Genomic DNA, 12,558 nt, shown 5'->3' with positions numbered 1-12,558 from the left:
TTAAAATATGAATCACTGCAGAGCTCGTGCCTCCAGATGTGGGTCTTTGAAAACTTCATTCGGAAGTACCCAATTCTCTGTAAGCGCCTGCCCTCCCCTGCCTTTCTGCGCATTTTTGGTTGCACTGTATCTCAGAGAGCCAGCAGAAAGCCCAGCTCCTCCTAAGGAAATACCCTGTATCCAAAGCCAAGCTTGGATGATTCCTCCTGCTGCAATTGCAGTGAACCCAGACTGCCGAGCATCGCCTGAGCTGGGTCAGACTCTAGGAATTGGTCTGAATATTCCTTCCCAGTGAATCCATAAAATCACAGATCCTGGAGATGGAGGAGCCATCAGAGGTAAATTGTTTTCTTGGGCTACCTAGAGGGGTATGAAGTATACCTACGTCACAGTCAAGGAAGCAGACACCCCCTGGACCCCAAGTCGGGCTCAGTTTTGGAAGGAGTGGGTGCACGTGTTCATTTGGCCTGGGAACTGAGGTGGGAATGAAGCAAGCCAGTGTCCTGGCTGATCTGGTGAGAAGGCTGTGTCCGGAGGTGAGCATGGACAGTGAGTGGGTAGTGGGGGGCGCCGTAACCTGCCCAGCACTGCTGAGAACACAGTGCTCCCTTGGCCTCTGTCTTCAGTCTCTTTGATGAAGGTGGAAAACTTCTGATTGTGGAATGGAAGCTGTGGGTGTTGAAAATAAAAAGGCTTTGCTTGAAGTGCAGGTCTTCCTGAAGGCCCGTGGGGCTGAGAAGGGCAGTGGAAAAAAATGTTTGTCTTACAGTTACACATTTTGCATATAGTACAATGTCCTGAGAGGGAAGGCTGACAAGGGGGAAAAAAATCACCCTTTGTTTTTACTCAGAACCTTCTGAGCAGTTGAGATTTTCAGATCCGTTTGCTTCTCCAGCAGCCTGTGCGCCCGATCTCATGGCTGTCCCCGTGCCTCTCCTCCACACGCAAGCTTCCCCGTGTCCCACCCCACTGGTCTGAGCCCTCTCGCTGCCCAGCTGCTCTGGGATCCAGCCTGGCCAACATGGTGGTCCCGTCCTTTGTGCTACCTGGCTGCTTTCTCTTTTCCAGTCGGTCATCCGAGATACAAATGGAAAGAGCTTTTACAGAGTTTCTCGTTGAGTGACTTTCAAATCCCTTCTGGAAGCGAAACTCTGCAGTGAGTGTAGAAACGTAAGAAAGCGGAGATTTTCTGGCTGAAGCAGAGGCAGGACGACGAAGAGGAAGGCTGGGCCCAGCACGTTCATATACCTTTTAGTGGCCTGGGGTCTCTCCAGGCTGGAACAGAACTTGCAAGCTTGCGAGTTAGGTCAAAACCCTTATTCCTCAAATCAGGAAACCGAGGCAGAGAAATGGAGATGAGTCGAGGGGGTAAAGTCATGCTTACGAGTCCCCTGTGCTCCTTCTTATCCCCTCTCTGCTAATATTCCAGGCACAGCCTCTTCCTGCCAGGCCGTCCTCACCCTTCCACTGCCTCAGAGCCTTCCTGCCCTGCCGCCTGCTTCCATCTCTCAGGGAAGCCTGCCCAGGGCTCTCAAGCCCACCAATATCCTCTCTCCAGAACACTCCATGGTCATGGCCACACAATATTGTATCCAATTAACTACTTGTTTTGACCTCTGTCAAGTGTGTGAACACGTGTGACTCTTGCCTTCCCCATAAGACTGAGAGTTCCTGAGGGCAGTCTTCCTTGACTCCCACCCTGCACTACTGGGGGCTGGACCTATGTACAATCAACCCTCAGTCAATGCTTGTGTTGACTTTGTGTTTATGGAAAGAGAAGGTTCTAGAAGGTTGGTTTATACAAAGGAATTGTGTGATGGTGTATTTGTCTCTCATTTCTCAGTGGGTCCCCGGTTTCCCTGTCCTTCTCTAGGGCTTACCTGGCTGCCCATGGGCCTTTACGTTCCAGCATGGCCCCCACAAAAGTCACCACCAGCCTCCTTTCTGCCTGTAGTTAGTTGCTGAGCTGTAGCTGCAGCATCTGAGACTCAGTGAGCAAACATATCTAATCTCTCATCCCTTTGGGAAGGAACGGCATTTTGGAAAAATGAAGAGGAACCAGCTGTAGGACTGCCCCCCAAACTGCCCTGCCATTGTTTCCCTGTATAAAGGACTGTGAGATCTCTATCATACAGACCCAAAGGGTGGTCCCTCAGCTAACACTAGCAGAATTTGGTGGCACTGCAAATTTTTCGGCTCCTCCCTAGAAACTCAGGCTGGGGTCTAGCCATCTGTGTTTTAACAAGTACCCCAGGGACTTGCAATTCCTGAAACCTTTTGGAAATCATTGGTTTAGGAAAATAATCTAAATTCCAGAAAGAGTCTGTAAGGGATCATCTGGTCCAGACTCTGGCCTTTGGGCAGGTGAAGTCCTATCCCCATTGTGTAGATGAGAAAACTGAGGCATAGAAAAGTTACGATCAGGGTCATGTAGCTGGAGATTGTAGGCATGAAGCCTCGTTTTTCTGTCTCTTATTTGGGCCCACTTTCTAAACTCAAATATGGCTGTAGGCTGTAAAAATACTATTGCAGATGGAGATACGTTTATAATATTTACCTAAAGTTCTCTTGTGGTGAACACTGTATGTGGTAAAAACAAATATTTTTTTAAAAACCTTTGCTATAGGTGAAAGAAGGGCAAACTCCTCCACGGTATTTTCAAGCAATAAAACAGGCAGGACAGATCTTGTCCCATTAACTGGAGAACCCTCTGTTTTGCACACTCTAACTTGAGTAGGTGGGACATTGGAGTTGGCCAGACTGACACTACACTGAGGATCTAGTGACCACAGATACAGTGGATGTGGAAGGTTTAGGGTCACAGCAAACTATGGTCATGGGCCAAACCAGCCCACCACCTACTTTATAAATAAAGTTTTATTGGGACGCCTGGGTGGCTCAGTCGGTTAAGCGTCTGCCTTTGGCTCAGGTCGTGATCCCAGGGTCCTGGGATCGAGTTCCGCATCAGGCTCCCTGCTCAGCGGGGAGCCTGCTTCTCCCGCTCCCACTCCCCCTGCTTGTGTTCCCTTTCTCGCTGTGTCTCTCTCTGTCAAATAAAAAAATAATAGTAATAATAAAGTTTTATTGAAACAAGGTCATGCTCATTTGTTTATGTATCATTATGGCTGTCTTTGCATTACAGTGCAGAGATGAATAGTTGCAACCTAGGCTGACCTCACAGCCCACAAAATCTAAAATATTACCAGTTAGCCCTTTACTGAAAAATTTATCTAACCCCTGATTTAGGGTATTAAAATAAACTCAGCTCAAGGCGGATTACAAAAGAAGGGATTTGGAGAAAGAACAGAAACGAGTTTCCTCAGACTCCTCCATAAAATCTGCACTTACATTTTCATCGCTAACTCATGTTTTCATGTGAGAAGTTCCTTTCCTGGGATTCACTAACCGTAAAGGAGCTAGATACCCTCATTTGTGCGTGACCAAATAGACTACTGGAGAGGCCCCAGAAGCTGAGAGAGAGGCCGGCAGAAGAGATCTGGGAAATATGTAGATAGATAGACTCTTGGCATTGGGAATATATGTGTGTGTGTGTTCATAAATAATATGCAATATACATATATATGAATCTATACATCACATGCACGTGCACACACACGTTATTCCTGCCTACTTTAAAAAGGTTTTGAGACCACTTAAAATAAATGCACACATATATAGGAACTGAAGCTCTTAAAACAAGGCACAAGGTAAGAACCATGATGTAAAGGGAGAGATTAAGGATCAAGAGGTGAACACGCCCTGGCAGATGACAGTGTTCAGCAGTTGAGTGTTCAGCATGTATACTTCTGAGCTTCTTGGTAACCAGGGCAAAGAAGAAAACATATTGGGTTGCATAACTCTCTTTGATCGTAAAAAGCAGATGAGTTCAAAAGGAGAAATGGACCCTTTGCTGCTTGTGCAAGTGCTTTGAAATACATAGCATATCATGAAATGGCTGATGGTAATCTATGAATTTAAAGCTTGGCATCACAATGCATCAGGTTAAGAGCCAATCTGAACAAGTGAAAATACTGGAATATTTAAAAAGAATGTATAGTCTTATGATTTTCAGTGATGCCGAACTGAAGATAAACAGACACTAGGGCAGTGGAAGATTCAAGACAAAAAAAAAAAAAAAAAAAAGAGCATGACTTTCTTGGTGTCTAGGAGCTTCCAAAAGAGCTGAAGGACTAGAAAACTCTTAAGCTAGATGGTCCTTAAGAACTCCGTTGTCATTCAAAGAAGAGAGGCAGATCTGCATTTTTTTTTTTTTTGCAAAGCTGGGGAAACATCCTTCCATATCAATAAAAGATAGAGGAGAAGAGACAGGATGACACGTTCTATGATACGCCACCCGTTGGGCGTCTGAGGGCGCTGCTGTGTGTGGCTAGGCGCTGTTGCTATAGCAACGAACACCCCACAGACATCATCCCTGACTTCGTGAAGCTTACAATCGGGGAAGCCAGATGGACGATTAAATATGTAATTACAATATAATGTAATGGATATTCATAGCAGATGATTCAGGGCATTATATGTGCAAGGTGAGAAAACCCAATCTCCTCTATCATTCTCCCGGGGGCTTCCTTGTGGTGACATCTTTGATTGTACACGGGTTTAATAAGTAAAAACACCCAAACTCTACTAGGTCCCTTCACTCCCTTCCTCTTCCAATTTAAAATCTTCCAGATGCTGTGGAGTCTTGCCTGTGGAGTCCAGGTCACACGTCCTTGTACGGCCTCCCTGGCCCTCCCCTAAGCTTCATTTTCAGCCTCTGATCCCACTAAAAACCTAGCTCCACTCCGGGTGCCCTGTTTATTCTGATCCCCTAGCCGGCTAATCCCTCCCCTGACTCCGTTTTCCTGTAGGCAGCATTCTCACCGTAACATCCAATGCCCTATCTTACATCTCTCGCTCTGGCAATCCAACGTTTGTTTAAGTTGCTGTTCAAATATTGTCTCTGCTCTGAGCGTCCACCCCCGACTTTCAGAAGAAATATATCCCTCCGTAGGGTTTCAGAGCACACTTCTACCTCTAGTCAATAATGGCGAGAGTAATAGTTTTATGATTACAACCACCATACCTCCATTTAACGAGCATTAGCTCATTGTGTGCCAAGCACATTACATTCATAATTTCACTTAATTTGTCCATTACCCTGTGAGTGCTCTTACTCCCCTCTGGCAGATAAAGAAAACTAAGCTCGGAGCTGCCAAATGGCTGTTCCAAGGTCGTTCTGGTATTGAGCAATGGAGCTGGCATTCTGAATCAGGGCTGCCTGGCTGCAGAGCAGGTTGCTGTAAACACCATGAGATTCAATTACCTGTATTCTAGGTAGCTACCTACGGCTCTGTCTCCCCAACGGTGCTGTAATCACCCTGAGAACACAGCATGTCCATGGAGTAAATAAATGGCTTGCACATGTCCACACCTAGCAGGTTCCCAATAAATGTTTAAATGGTACATTTACCTATTAAATCCACTTGAAGTACATAATGTTGGAGGAAACACCATTTGTTTTAAGGCACCGTGCCATTTTCATAAATGAGATCTAAATATGAGCCCGTTGCAAAGAGATCCAAGACCTGATCCTCTCTCCGGCCTCCCCTCTTGCTGCCTTCCATTCTCCAAATTCCCGTCTCTCTTCCGACTCCAGTTCCCTGCCCCTAAGTATATGCGCACACACATGTCCCCAAATAGAAGCAGACAGAAACTGTGACATGTTAAGGAAATCTGTGTCTTCTTGGAACATAATTGGTGGGCAAAGAATTCAATGAACAAATGTTATTTGGAGAAAAGGAGAAATAGAAAAAGAGGGGGGCGGGAGGGAGAAAGAGAAATTTAGAAACTTTTCAGAAGTTTAGGGTCTGTTTTGTTTGAGGAGAAGAATGGCTCATTTCTCAGTTACTCAGACTTCTTTCGAGTGGAGTACAGCCTCCATCCTCTGGGCGTGATAGATTTATGGACTTTGCTGGGGGTGGTGGTTGACATTGAAAGATATCCTAAAGTGTTTTTTCCTGATGTTAGCAAAATCAGGAAATGACCTTTTCTTTTCTCTTTAAAGTGGGCTAGGTTTTTTTTTTTTTTTAAATTTCTACGAAATTTGAAGTTCAGCGGGTCCTGCTTTTGAAGTAAAAATCAATTTATCCCCAGAGTAAATGATCTCAAATTGAATGGGTGCTTTAGCTGTGCCATGTTACATATTTTCAGTTGTGAGGCAACAAGCCAAGGAGAAAACATGTCAACCACAAGAGAATGAACCAATTCACTTTCTGTGGTTGTTATTTTTACTGGGAAGAAGAACAAAAAAGTCCCAACCTAACCTTGCCTTCTGAAAGGCAAACTTTTCAAACTTACAGCCATGCGAAGAAAGGGGGTTATTGGCAGACGGAGAGACCGAAATGTGAGCATCTGTAGAGGGGTCATCCATGAGAGGGAACACAAAGGGTGTTAACGAACGGAAGAATGTGTAGTGGAGCACCTGGCCGGGAAGCGAAGCCATAGAAGAGTGTGCCTGAGACCACATGGTTTTGCCTTTCTTTCCTCTTTCCCTTGCTTTGATGTGATGGAGAGGGGTTCAGAGCAGTGTTCTGGATACACAGGCTTGACTTCACATCCCTCCCCCTTCCTTCAACTCAAGTAAACATCTGCTGAGCACTCGCTGTGAGGTAAATGCTCGAAACCTTTGGGAGGGGGTCTGCTTGGCCACCGGTCTCACTTGCCGTTGGCAATGGGACAGCAATCATTTATTTTCACTTTTAGGGTGGTTATAAGATTGCTACTGTGTTTAAAACAGCTTAGAACACCTCCTGGTGCATGGTGAACACTTGGCTTACATTTGTCGAAGGGATCGGATCCTTCCTTTTGTTGACTTGAAGTGTTGGACACTAATCTAGCTACATAAACCACTGAGTACCGATCTAGGCGACCAAATTCCTCCTCTGTCATCCCTGGTCAAACCACCGAAGACATCATTCCCCCTTTCCGTTCTCCCTCTGTCTCTCCTCCCAAGTCTTTCCCGCCATCTTTGCTCATTTGTCCTTATCCCAACTTTGTTCTGCTGTTCCCTCCTGCTGACTTCCCAGTTACAATTTTACTAAGTATATTTAGCTCTTCTCTTTTCATGTTATATATGTTTTTGTTTGTACATTGTTTGTCTAATTTGTCCCAAATTGTTTACAATGAATACGTATTGCTTTTTATACAGAATGTACTAGAAACAACCCGGAATCTGTACCCAGAGAGGAGACCACAAGTAGTATCTTGGGATCATACTGGACATCTCATGTTGTTTTCTTTTTTTAAATATATGTAGTTTCCTATAGGTCATAGGAACATCTATTATTTCCTTGTCTGAATACCATGTACTACCTTTCACTACCTCTTTCCAGGGAATGTGGAATATATAAGAATTTAAATTTCTCCCTCTGAAACCAGCCCACAGAATGGTTTGCACAGCCCTGTGTGCCCTTTTCTCCTTCCTCTGTGAAGTTGCTTTCTGGGGTATCCCATTCTGTACTTCACATCACAAAATGTGAGCGTAGCTGATGAAAAGCTGGACAAGCTGGAAACCCTCTATGGGAACTGAGAGAGCATCAGGTATCAGTCCAAGGGGCTCATCTGCCTATTTGGTAAAACCTTAGGAGAGGAGTCCCCTGCCCTTAGGGGACTGGTACTTAGGTGGGGCTTGGCAAGTACTCTTGGCATTGAGCTTCTCTTTTGAGGTCCTGCCTTTGGTTTCCCTGTGAATGCCCCTTGAAGGAGTGGGCTGAACAAAACTGGTCCAGCCCTGCGGGCCTCCATGGGTTCTACCCCTGAGACCACATGGTTTTGCCTTTCTTTCCTCTTTCCCTTGCTTTGATGTGATGGAGACTGATAAGCATTTTTGGAGAGAGGAAGTAATCCTTCAAACAATGCATTTAGAACATTGTGGAATCTGGTGCTTCTCTGCTGCATTGGGACTGAAGGCTAATTGATTAATTGTAAATTAAAATAAAAAGACCTAATCGCTCTTACTGAGCCCTCTGGAGAACATCAGTAATTTTGTGATTATAAGTGAAAACTAGAAACAACAAGAGGAAAATATACACGAATATTGATTTGACCTGGGAATGAGTAAGAGTGGCAGAGATTGGCTTGCGTCCGCTGTTAACGCCCATTCTGAGTGACCAGGGTTCTGGTCCTGGGTTCATCTATACCACCGCCTCTCGAACTTCATGCAGAAGAATTGCCTGCGGGTCTTGTGAAAATGTGGATTCGGATTCAGTAGGTCTGCGGTGGGACTGATTGCATTTCTAAAAAGTTCCAAGTAATGCTGATGTTGTCTCTCCAAGGGCCATACTTTGCATAGAGAGAGTAGATAATCAAACCCACATGACTGCAGTGGTCCACTCCACTTGGACACAGCAGAGGAAACATGACAGGCCAAGACCACAGTGACAAATGAGTCTCCTCAATGGGCATCCTTGGGGCAGTCTAGGGTCTATACGCCTTTCCCCCCCCATAACACAGGTGTTGTCCTCATATTGACACTACGCAGTTGGGTATAGCACAGTTGGGTAAACACTCTGGTTTAAAAGCCCAAAGTGCCATTGGAACCAATATCTATTTTCACAGCTTTCAAGTCCCCTATCTATGGCTTTCCACTGGTATTCATAGTTCATGTACAGTTTGCCCCATCTAGAGGCTATTTATCAATCATTTTCCCCATTAGCCTTTATTAGGGAATAGTGTTTTGAGGTTAGGCCATAGTCATTTTCCCACAGAGAAGGTGAAGGCATTTTGTTAAACCTTTACTCATACTTACCTATTTGTTTTGTTTCTGAGCACTTAAGATCACCATGAAGTCTACAACAATCTGTCTCCCTGGTAGTTAGGGTGGAGCCATGTGACTAGTTTGAAGCAATGAGATATGATGAGGAGTTATGAGTTGGTATAGTTCTCTGAGCTCCTTCTCAGCTAATGAGCTAGGTGCAGAAGATCCAGTAAAGGACTCCAGGGATGATGTGTGGGGGATGGTGGAGTCTCAGGATGGAGGGAAAACAACAGAGAGATGTTGGGTAAGAGTTGCTATATGTTGTGGGTAATATAACTAGCTTAACTTATAATTTTACTGTTTAAGCCAGGATGCCCTAGAGGGCAAGACTTCTCTTATATTAATAATTACATGGAATTACACTGGGACAACGGGTCTAAATGGGCACTGTCTTAACATAGCACATATGGTCACTCTGGATATAATTCATTTTATCACCCAACAAATTCTTTAGTAAAACAATGTGTTTTGCCATCACTTTCAGAGTTGTATATATGTGTGGGAGAGAGGGATATATGAAGTACTGAGTCCAGTTTCCAGGTAATATGCAAAATCAAGGACCACCCATGGTGATCTATTCATGTCTGAGTATCATGGATGAAAATTCAGATCCAGGAAGACAACTTTCCAATGTCATATTCTAAGCTGATGCCAGAGTTGGGCCTCAAACTCTTGGTTTCTTCATTTCTCTTTTTAGTTTTCCACTCTGCCTCTTTGTATTAGTCAGGATACTACTAGGATATGTAGCAGTAACAAGTTAGTCTTAAAATATCAGGGACTTAATAAAATAAAAATGTTTTTCTCACTTACATGAAGTCTAGCAGGTGATAGGTAGCCTTTGTGACCTCCAAGTTGGCTAGGGAGACGGAAGACAGTGTGAAAGATGGAACATGGAATATTTAATGGATCAGGCCTGGGAGTGCCTTATACCACTGCTGCCTAAATTCTATTGGCCAGAACTAGTCATATGACCCCAATCCAAGAATAGGGGAGGCTGGGAAATGCAGCTTTTCTATGTGTCCAGGAAGAAGGAATAGTGTAGTGAACGTAAGCATTTTCTCCACACGCTCTCTCAGAACTATGCTTTAACAGTTGGCTCTAACAATATAGGAAACTATATAAAGAAGACTGAGGGCTCTTTGAGTACAGCAGATTACCTCCTGACTCCTGTCCTCCACAGAAGGACTATATTAGTCTGCTTAGGCTGCTATAACAAAATGCCATAGACAAGGGGGCTTAAACAGCAGACATTTATTTCTTATAGCTCTGGAGGCTAGGAAGTTCAAGATCATGGTGCCACCATAGCTGGGTTCTGGTGAGAGTTCCCTTCCTGTGTTGCAGATGGCTGCCTCCCTGCTGTACCTCATATGGCCCAAGAGAAGGAGAGCAAGTTCTCTGGTCTCATCTTATAAGAGCCTTAATCCCATTATGAGGACCCCCGTCCCGCCTGCCCAGCCCATGACCTCATGTAAACCTAATTACCTTTCCAAATACCTTCACATTCGGGATTAGGGGCATCAACATATGAATTTGGGGAGGAGACAAGCATTCAGTCCATAACAGAAATCTTCTGCCATCTTCCACTTGTACTCAGGATGCTATATGATTGGAAATATAGATACTTGGCTTCTGGTCTACCTGTGACTCTGGGAACTAGAATCTCTGGTCATGTGGTTTCTTGATGCATTTGTTTCCTCTAATATTTACCTTTATAGCTCTTAAAATAATGAATATGAAGGAAATGTATGGAAAGAGGTGGTGATTATTGTGTCACAGTCAGAGAAGGAGATGATGTCTGTTCATCTCGTTTCACGCATTTTGACCACCAAGTATGGAAACATTTTCCTACAAACTAGAGACATAGTGGTGACCAACAAATTCACTTGCTGTATAAATTCTCACAGTTGTTTGTTTGTTTGTTTGTTTGTTTTGGCCTAGTCAGGAACATATATATTATTCTTATGATAATTTGAATTACACCTAATTATGGATTATAATTAGTGCTATGAAGGAAAAGTACCCAGTCACATGAATGGGCATGATTGGGATACCCAATCTAATCTGGGAGACATAAAATCTTCCTGAGCAAGTAATGTTTGATAGATCTGAAGATTAATTTGGAAGTAATCCAAAGTAATTTGACCTTGGAGTTCTGAGTTTGAGCCCCATGTTGAGTGTAGAGATTACTCAAACAAACAAACAAGATGGTACTATGTGCCAGGAGTTGTTTTACTTGTCTTAAGTGTACTACCTTAATTATATTATTATCTCAATGATTCCTCACAACCATGCTGTGACCGAGGTCCAAATATTAACCCATTTTTGCAGAATTAGTTGGAGAAAAGACGGATGCGTCTTCCAGTGAAAGGGAGTGGCAAACAGGAAAACATGCCCAAGACACATTTGAGGAAGTGAGAGAAAGATGAAGTATTTGAAATCATACTGTGCAACACGCTGTAAGGAAACCCTCCTCATCAAAGTGTGAATGTGTTGGGGGACAGAGGAGAAAAGCAAATGTGGACATTTGTGGTTGGGTATCAAATTCAACTGCCTATAAAATACACTTACCACGTAAACAAACTTATGTTGAATTTGATTTAAAAGTTTTGTAGCTGGGGCGCCTGGGTGGCTCAGTCGTTAAGCGTCTGCCTTCGGCTCAGGTCATGATCCCGGGGTCCTGGGATCGAGCCCCGCATCGGGCTCCCTGCTCATGGGAAGCCTGCTTCTCCCTCTCCCACTCCCCCTGCTTGTGTTCCCTCTCTCGCTGCGTCTCTCTCTGTCAAATAAATAAATAAAAGCTTTAAAAAAAAAAAAAAGTTTTGTAGCTGTATTCCTCATAATGTTACCACAAGGACTCAGAGAAATCAAGGCTTTGGGGAGACACATTAAAACCCAAGACCAGGAGGAGGGGATGGAGGGTTTGCTAGCACTTTCCTTCTCTTGCAACTGTAAATCCAGTGTGGGAGCTGCCGAGGTGTTGCTGGAAGTAGAGTTCAAGAAAGAATACCACTTGCACTTGACCTTATTTAAATCTGCAGTGTGGATTGGGGAAGAGGACAATTTTGTATACTACAGCAATAGCTTATCTAGTCTGGTTCAGAGTGTTTTCACAGCAGGTTAATAGGAAAGACTTTTTTCTTCTCTTCTTAGAAAATGATCAGCTTTTTTTGAAGTTAGAGTTTGATTCTCTATGCTAGGCAGCCTTTTGTTTTCATTGAATTGACTTTGATGTGAAATTTCCTGGCATTTCTTAATTCTGTAGAGGAGGTTTCTCCCTTTGAAACTGAGATGTGTACGTGTCTAATTACATGTGTTACTATGTCTGACTGATCTACGTGTTCGTGTGTTCATTAGCAAGTATTTATCCAGCACCGATGATAGGATAGATTCTGGGGATGCTGCACTGAGCACATCAAACAAGACTCATGCCTTCACAGCCATGGTACTTATAATTTGAAGGTGCTTACTGACAGTCAGCAAAAAGATACAAGAGTGAACATTTTATTGAATACTAAGAAGAAAAAGAGCAGGTTGCTAGGAGACGGGATAACAGGAGGGTCTACCTGAGAATGGAGGGTGTGCTGGGTAGCTCCTGTCATCCTTCTTGCCATCCTTCTCCACCCTCCTGGGAGGCTGGCCTGGCTGGGCTGACTTCAGGGGCTCCTCTGCTCCCAGTAGGGGGTTGGCCGTTGGGGCAGTGGGAGAAACAGGAGGCTGGGGTGTTTCCTTCTTCTACAGATCTT

Source organism: Mirounga leonina, unplaced genomic scaffold, assembly GCF_011800145.1.
Source record: "Mirounga leonina isolate KUSES-001 unplaced genomic scaffold, KU_Mleo_1.0 Mir_170, whole genome shotgun sequence".
NCBI lineage: Eukaryota > Metazoa > Chordata > Mammalia > Carnivora > Phocidae > Mirounga > Mirounga leonina.
The sequence above is the reverse complement of the archived record's forward strand: the minus strand, read 5'-3'. Positions refer to the sequence as shown.